The sequence below is a fragment of the Saccostrea cucullata genome, unplaced genomic scaffold, assembly GCF_032062105.1.
Source record: "Saccostrea cucullata isolate Sc308-1 unplaced genomic scaffold, CSIRO_AGI_Scuc_v1 ctg354, whole genome shotgun sequence".
NCBI lineage: Eukaryota > Metazoa > Mollusca > Bivalvia > Ostreida > Ostreidae > Saccostrea > Saccostrea cuccullata.
The window spans coordinates 955,768-963,501 of record NW_026940030.1 but is presented as its reverse complement, the minus strand read 5'-3'; the positions used below and the strand labels follow the sequence as shown (position 1 = coordinate 963,501).

General features: G+C 30.5%; 1 long non-coding RNA gene across 1 annotated transcript; it reads left to right on the top strand.

Moving 5' to 3' along the window:
- The first annotated feature begins 3,160 nt into the window (after nt 1–3,160).
- LOC134254597 (uncharacterized) lies at nt 3,161–6,778 on the top strand. The gene is made up of 6 exons (XR_009989338.1): nt 3,161–3,707; nt 4,062–4,126; nt 4,971–5,078; nt 5,543–5,626; nt 6,078–6,172; nt 6,533–6,778. It is a non-coding gene; the product is annotated as an uncharacterized LOC134254597 (long non-coding RNA).
- The last annotated feature ends 956 nt before the right edge of the window (nt 6,779–7,734 follow it).

Sequence of the window (7,734 nt, the reverse complement as noted above, 5' to 3'; positions counted from 1 at the left end):
TATCGGAAGCCATTTTAATTGACTTCAGACATTGAATTGTCAAAACAACACCCAGTTAATTGTTTACACCTGCACTGATAATTAATCCATCGGCATTGTTTACGCGTAGATCTAAGCTTGGGTTTTAACTGGAAGGTAAAAGTGCAACCTAATTTACGAACCAAATCCGGAAATCGGGAGATTTTCGGGTTGTTTGGCAAAAATCGGGTGATAAGTATGACCCGCCGGGTCATAAAAAATAATCGGGTTACGGGTTGAAAAATCGGGTGAGTTGGCAAGTATGCTAATATCTCAACATTGCCAAAAAATAAAAATGCATTCATTCAAGAAATTATGAAAAAAATCCTTGCTTTTTAGGCCTAATATTTGTAACATTATTGGAACAGGTATTCAATTGTTCAAGTTACCTTTTAAATGAGGTTTGATTTTAATTAATATCTCATTTTTTAATTAATACAAATTGTGCATGACAAGAACATTTAATTTTCTTGATCAAGCATTTGCATTTCACTAATTCAGTTTACATTGTACATGTATCAATTGTACAATAATTTCATATTGATTCTTCATTGATTATATTGGAATTTTCATTTCATTGAGTGAATGAAATTCAGTCCCGTTCCTTATGCAATTCCAAAAATGCAATTCCTTAAATGTTATTGTAAAAATGAACACATATGATTTCAGATCAATTGGGTCATTAATTGGAATAGATAAGAACAAAAAAAAAGTACTTCAGTGTTTCCTTAAAAGATTTGTGCCATCAATCAAAGTAGAGGTCATCCCATATCAGCTCAAGAATATTAAAGAAAGTTGGATGGATCAAGGTAAGATGTTGAACCAGACATGGCAAAGTCAATGGGGATTTGGAAAAGAAATGATGATTTGTTGTACCCAATGCATATTTTTTATATGTCTATAGATTATAGAAAAAAATTTAATGTTTAACAGCATCCTATCTACCTGGTAGTATACACATGCTGTTTTCAATATATTTAGAAAATATGTGTATGTGATGATTGCAGTGAATGCTCTGTTTGTCCATCTTTGAATTTGTTTTCAGTAAAATAAATGTATACATTAAGGTATTAATTGAAGGTTGCTTTTGTCTACACTTACAAGTAACAAGTTTCTTAAAAGGGTTATTTTGTAAAATTGCAAGGAAATTAATACATGAACAATTAAATTTAATATTTTTATTCATTAAATTTTGTTCTTACCAGGACCTAATATGCTCAAATAAGTATTTCTGAAAACTGATGAGTTTTGTAAATAAAGCTGCAGTGAACATTTAACAGTTTAAAATATGACACTTGGAAATTGAAAGGTTGTTAATTTAGTAGGAATGATAAGACCAGTTTAGTAATCAACTAAAATTAAAATCTTTCACAAATACATGTAGTTTATTTTAAATTGTTTACATTTATAATCTTTTAATTTTTTTCTGTATTTTGATTTTAAAAAGGAGAAAAATTTTTTATATTTAAATTATTATTTCATGGATATCAAGGAGATATATCTATCACTGTAACATTGTTTCTTTTTCCCTGTTCTTGACAAATATTTATGACAGTGTTATGTCATTTTGCAGAATTTGCCTTTTCTCTGAAATCAGAAGTACTCTGTAAACTCATTAAAGTATGAATTGATGTCACTTAGAATTCATCTTTATTTTGTTCTGTCTGATATTTCAATTTAGATTCTCAGACTACCTAATCCAATGATTGAGCTAATTCCATGAAGTGTAGAAATAGGCCATCTTTAAGATATGTTTGGTTGTCGGCCTCTCCAGACCGACTGACTAAAATGACCAGACTGAAATTTTTTTTTTTTCAATGCAGGGCCGTATTTTTTCTTTTTATTCCTCTTATTCCCCGTAAAGAAATGTTGTTGAAGATTTTCTCACCTACCGACCCAATAATTTTACCCAGAGTCAAGAGAGGGCAAACAAACATTACTTTCAAGATAGCATTTCTATTCTTCGAAGTAAAGAAATCAATTAATTATAAAAAACAGCAGCTTCGTGGATGCAATGCTTACAACATTTCACTCAAAAGATGGCATACATGTATAATGATAGTCACGAGACATAACTGAATAAAGATATTTTGCTACGAAGATGTCTAGAAATTACTACATGTTGGAATAACTAAATCAGCATGAGGTCAAATTCAGAGGCTTTTAATTGGGTTAGTTGCAACATGTTCTGAAGTATGTTTATAAACATATACATGTACTTCTAAAGGTGTTGCAGTATAATTCATGGACAATTTCATCAGAATATTCAGATGTAAAGATTGCCATAAATACTAGATTTCTTCCATGGAATAAATTTTTAGACCATCTTGTAGCACAGGAGGAGTTTTATTTTGAATATTTTTGGCCAAGTTTTGCTTAAAAACAATATCAAAAATACATTTAGTCTTTAACATTCACCATGACAAGGTGATATCAATGTTGTCTTTATAAGTGTAGAAAAAGCCTGATTTTTGTGTTCCGAACCCATAATATAGCCCCTGTTTCCATGGAAATAATATTGGGGACATACATATTTTTTTGGTTCAAATTATTTAAAATGATCAAATTAATAACTTCACGGAATTTGATGGAATCGGTAGATATGTAAAACGTTGATTTTTATATTTTTGTTGCCATGGCAACGGTTTCACTTTATCAAGGAAAATTGAAAAATCTTCTTTTTTACCCAATTTTTCACATTTTTGATAACGGAAAATTAATAGTTTAAATAATAGAAGCATGAATTATACTAATTCAGGTCATTTTAATTATAAAAGTTTGATAATTAATAAAATAAATCAATTTTTTCAATGAAAATAATATTCGAGGTGAAATATGAAATACGTTAAATTTGGCGTCTTTTACTAAAAAAATGGGACGGGCAATATCTTTGAAAATCATATTAAATGATGAAGCTAATCTCCCTGAATAAATTGATATATGGCATGTGTGCATATTAAAAAAAAATAAAAGTTGGAGGGAGACGCAAACCTTACACTGCATGAAAAGTCGCGTTTAATATAATTTAATAAATTCGTTTACTCCAGTAAATTTCTTGTATTGAATTTAATTTATGTATAGAGGTACATTTTACATGAGATATATTGTGATATAATTAAGTACAGTTTTCAAATAAGTATAATCACATTTAATGCAAAATACGTCGAGAATAATATAGTTTAATTGAGAAAATTATACGTTTCGTTTAAGAATATCGACATGTTAAAGTAAATATGCTTATACTTAAAGTTTAAGTACATTTTTGGTATTTTCAATATGTCATAAATAATTCTTTATACCTAATGTAAACTTATGTTGAAACATTTTTGAAAAAAAAACATTTAGGCACCCTATTAATTTAATTTATTCATTTCTCATTTTTATTTATTTAACCCTTATGTACATTTTTTCAAAACTGTGGAATATAACTTAGTTTTTTTTCTCTATGATCGACTACTACTGTAGTACAATTACATCGGGATCGAAGTCGGGCTCGAAAAGCAATTAATTTAAAAACAACACACCGCGCCGAAATTCAATTTCTTGGAGAGTTCCACGCAGCCATGTTGAACTTGATCATGATGTTGTACGGGGCGAAAGAGAGTGACACGAAAAGGAGAAGCATGATTAAGTTTGGATGTAGTTTCTGTTTTAACAGAAGATGAAGACATTTACGACCCTGTTTAGCGGTAAGAACAATGTACAAAATTTTATCATGTGTCCTTGAATGAATAATTGCCTCTGCTACTGATAATGTTACTGTTCCTTAGTCTGGGCTCTACACATAAAATGCCTGGCAGTAAAATCGTTTGGGCAAGCGCTATTTAGATTTTGTAATAATTATTTAACACTTTTAATCATCTCTCTTAAAGATGGATTTTAACCAGAATTTTCTCGTTTGGTATTGGTTTCAGAATTTTAGTCACTAAAGTGTTCCTCTGTTCAGCATTTACAGAGTATGTTGTACAATGTAATAAAATATTTATTTATTTCTTGTGCATACTCAAGAATATATTCAGCACTTATTTTGATTATTTAAATAGTTGCAGTGGACTGTCCCTGAGACGATTCCCCACATCGCCGGCTATGTAGACAGCATGTGAAAATGGTGAGAACCATGCAGTTCAAATTTTCAATTAACACAAAAAACTAACAATGTTTTATCAACCTGTATCTTTAAGCATAAGACTATAAAAAATATTGCAACAAATTGAAATGCTATATACCAAGTAAACAAGATGAGGTTTACAGGGGCTGACAAATAGATTTTTAAGGCACTAGTCCAAGGGCAAGTACATGGTCAAAACTGACTTGCCCTACCTGAATTTTTGCTTGCCCTACCATAAACTAATTCTGTATTTATAGATATTTCCAAAAAGAGGAATACAAATGCTGAGCAAGCCGCCTTGCCCAGCTTTAAAATGGCCTACAAATAAATTCTATTTTTTTGATAAGTCACTTGCCCATGGGCAAGTGGTTGATAAAATTCCACTTGCCCACCCCTAAAATTCACTAGCCCCGGGCGTCGGGCTATGGGATTTGTCATCCCCTGGGTTTATATTCTTATTTTCCTTATCCTAAAAATACAATAGCATTGGATTCTGAGCTATGCATAATTTTTTTTTACGTTAAATACTTAAGCATGAATTATTAAAAATAGCTATCATATTCTATGTTGCACAATTATGCATCCATTATTTACAGGAATCCAAATGATCACAAGAAATGACAAAAGCAGTATGAAGAAAGATTTCTTAAATTTTCTGATAGGATCAAAAAAATCACATGAATTGATTTTTTTTAGCTCACCTGAGCCATTTTAAGACCCGAGCGAGTTTTCTTATCTGTGTCTGGTATTTGTCTGTCATCTATAAACTTTTCAAATTTTTACATTCATGAGAATTAATCCTAGTTTGTACAAAAAACCCTGCAAGATACATCTTTTCTTTCAGAAATTGTGCCAGAAAAGTTTGAAGTAGCTATGGGAATGACCAACATTGAACTTGCTGAGCCTTCCTTCTGAAAGTGACTTGACCAGATATTTGGCTACCCAGTATGAGGTACGAACTAATCATTTGTTGTACGACTTATTGTATATGAGATTGCCACCATTTACTAGAACTTTGCATTTGCTGTCCACTTTAAAAACCTGCTATCTACAGTGTAAGTTGTTAATATATTTTACTTTATGTTAAATCACTTGCTCATTATCCCAATAACTTGCATGTTTTGACATTTAAAAATGCTGTAGATCCTAACCTTTGCATTTTTGTTTACTCTTAAATTCCATGTGTTCCGAGTATTTACATCCATTTCATATCATGTTTTGTCTTCTCTAAATTTAATCTAATACATATCATAAAATGTTTTTGAAATAATTCGCTGAACTAGATCACAAAGATTAAGGATTTTATTATTGTATGAATGTTATCTACTTGCTCTAATCATAAATACATCTGTTTGTATATTTTTTCTAAGAGATGCCATACCTGCTTTTAATTTTTCATATTTTTTTTATCCATAGTATCTTTCTGCTACATGAAATAAAATATCGTGGAGGAACACAAAGGAAAGGGCTGTGCATCTCAACATATTCAAGGTCAAGCAGGTAAATACATTGGTAAATTGCTCCAAAAAAAAAAATGGCAAAAAGTCACCAGTCTCCAATTTTCATGTACTTCCACAAAATCTGTAGCTTGCTGCTGTGAAACTATAAATACCTATGTCTTAATATATTAAATGATGTAAATGCTATTCTTTTCATTTTTGTAAACTTTGTAAATCTTCAAATTCCATGTGTTCGGACTACGGTGCCATTATGTATGTTTCATATCATATTTTGTTGTCTATAAATTTGATCTATACATACAATTATATGTTTTTTTTTTATGTAATTCATTTACCTAGATGACACAGAGAATTTTTTTCATTGTGTAATATGTTATCTTCTTGCTTTAGTCATAAGTATACCCTATTTGTATATTTTTTCTCCTTTTTTGTATATTCTTTCTACGGAGAGCCATACCTGTTATTAATTTTTCATATTTTGTTTGTGACAGCTTTTTACCATATCCATAGTATCTTGCTGCTAAATGAAAGAATTAATGTGGAGGAGCAGAGAAAAGGGCACTACAACATGTTCAAGGTCAAGCAGGTAAACATAGTAATAAAATGCTCCAAAAACAAAAAAGATGGCGAAAAAATCATTAGTCCCCAATTTACATGTACAATGTATAACAACATTAGCTTCATAATCTGTAGCTCGCTGGCCTGAAATTATAGATAATTATCTGTCTTTATTACCCAGACTTGAAAAAATGGCATATCTTTTGTTGTCTTCTGTAACTTTTTTAATTAATCAAAATTGAGCTGTGTTTCCTCTAGGTCAATTGATAATTTTACAATCAACTCAGATTTTGTGTACTTTTTAATATATGCAATTGCATAAATCCGGAAGCACACATATAATATGTATATATAGGCAAATGGGTATTTATTTTTATGTTTGTTGTAGAAATTAGGAGCTAAATGTGCTTCTCCAGAGCTGAAAACTTCTTGGCATGAAGAGAAGAAAAAGAAGAAGAAGCAGTTTTAAATATTGATTACGTCTTCATAGTACAAAAAATGATTCTAAAGATAATACTATCTATGAAATTAGAAAACTGAAGTTGCGTTCTGATGAATGTGAGAAAGTCTTCAAAGAACAGGACACCAAATGTGCAACTCTCAAATCAAAGCACTCTAAAAGGCAGAGCATAAGGAGAACTAGGACAAATAAAGAATCTAAAAGAGTACTAGTCAACCCTATGGATGTAGTAATTGAACATAGATGGGCTATTAGAGATGAAATATCTGAGTTTCTACTTTTTTGCACAAATGTGATGCTTGTTTTACTTATCTTTAATTTACACATTCAATGTTAGATAAGAAAAAAAATATACCTAGTGTTGTATTTTTGACAGCGAAATTTAATTTTTTTCTGATGCTTGATTACAGATTGAAACTGTTATGTTTTTTATTGTTTAAACATTTATTGGTTTGTTGTGTAGTATGCAATCAGATACATTTTAATCTTGATTTATATATTACATATATGTACAAGTCTGACTTAAATAATAAGTGCATGGACATTATTGTGGAAAAAAATAAGATAATCAAGGGTAGTCTGAAAGAGCTTTGCTGGCAGTAAGTTGCAGATCTTGATACCCAAGTAAGAGAAGGGTGGCGTCTCTGACCGATCCTTTTGATGTTGCTTGTGGGCGAGTGAGGCTTCTCTGTCAGTGGCTTAGTGTGCAGTATGATATAATTTATTGTGGGAAATTGAAAAGCCATTTACAACCCATGCAGCAGTTTTAATAGGGGCAGTTTCAGTCAGATTTTGCAGTCTTTTGGAGTCCAGAATGACTACATTTTTGACCTGTCGTGTTCTGATTTATTGCGGATTTGAATTTTACATACAATTCTATTCTTATATTAAATTATTTATAATTACTTCAGTATATTACTTACTACTAGTATGTAGAAATTTACTCCATTATAATTGAGCTACAATTATGATTGTATTTTTTTAAATTCTGACTTTTAGGCATAAATTTGAAATATCTTGTACTTTGTTAGAACTCATTGTTTGTAGACTATTGAGATAACATATAATAAAACTGAATGAGAAATGCATTTGTGTATGAATGTAAAATACTTGCCAAAAACACAGTTGTA